Below are 1,468 nucleotides of genomic sequence, written 5' to 3'. Positions count from 1 at the left end.
GACCGGGGACCGGCAATGGGATTGCAACCCTCGGCGTTGCTCCTGCGCCTCGCTCAGCCAGTGAGCGGGAACCGGTCTGTATGTGGGATCCGAACCCTCGGGCGGGAGCGCCGCCGCGCTTCCCAAGCGGCGCACTATCCAGTGCGCCACCGGGCCGGCCCATGATGTATAGCTTTTTAAATTAAAATTCAATATGTGGAGCATGTTTAAAGCTAATTGGGTTCTATTAGTCTGTACACATACTAGCGTTGTCCTTTACCTCTAGCCGATTTTTAAAAAAATCAGTAAACTTACTTTTTGAGTAGTTTTACATGCAAAAAAAAAAATTGAACGGAAAGTACAAAGAATCCCCATATACTTCCTTCCACTTCATCCCCATTCTCCTACTATTAACATCTTATATTAATGTAGGACATTTGTTACCATATAAACTAGAATCGGCTTATTATTCTTAAGTCCATGGTTTTCATGAGGGGTCACTCTTCATGTTGTACAGTTCTATGGGTTTTGACAAACGTTATCAGTCGTACGGAATAATTTCACTGCTCTAAAAATTCCCTGGGCTCCTTACCACCACTTATCTTTTTATTGTTTCTGTAGTTTCACCTTTTCGTATAAATTTTTTTAGGTGTGGTAAAATAGAACATAAAACTTACCACATTGTTTTTTAAAGCACAATTTGGTGACATTAAGTGCACTCAAAATGCTGTGTAACCGTCGCTCCCACCCACTTCCAGAACTTTTACAGCACCGCAAACAGAAACGGTGTACCCCATAGACAGCGACCCCGCTCCCCTCTGAGCCGCGTTAACCTCCCTTCTACTTTCCGACTCTGGGTGGAATCCTAGGGTTCGTCCCGCCGCGTCTCACTGCACTGAACCTCCTGTGAACGCGGTTCGTCTACACTTGAGCGCGCATCAGAACTTCACTCGTCTTTACGGTGAGTGGGCTCCACTGTATGCAGACCCCACAGCCCGCCCCCGGTCACTTGCCGACAGACACGCGACCGTGAATGCCACCGCCCCGAACACACGCGGACGAGTCCCCGCGGGTCACACGCTCCCCGCCCAGTTTCCGAGGACCCCCGAGCTTTCTCAACGGCTGCGCGGCCCACGCTGCCCAGCAATGCGCCAGGTCCCCGCATCTCCGCCAACGCCCGCTGTCCCCATCTTTTGTTAACAGCCACCCCAGCAGGCGGGAGGTGGCATCTCGCTGCGGCGCGATTGCATTTTCCTGGCGGCCAGTGGCACCGAGGATCTCTCCGTGCGCTCACGGCCGTCTGCACGTCGTCTTCGGAAGAGCAGCCGCCCCATCCCTGGCCCACTGTGACCGGGGTCGCTCCCTATTGAGCTGCAGGAGCGCCTGAACGTTCTAGAACGTCACCCCGAGCCAGGTGTACGCCTTAAAAACCTGTCCCCACTCTGCGGTAACAACGGCGGGGCCGAGGGAGGCCACGGCACGGCGGGAA

Source organism: Galeopterus variegatus, unplaced genomic scaffold (genome assembly GCF_000696425.1).
Source record: "Galeopterus variegatus unplaced genomic scaffold, G_variegatus-3.0.2 Scaffold2684, whole genome shotgun sequence".
Lineage (NCBI taxonomy): Eukaryota > Metazoa > Chordata > Mammalia > Dermoptera > Cynocephalidae > Galeopterus > Galeopterus variegatus.
Note: the sequence above shows the minus strand (reverse complement) of the source record.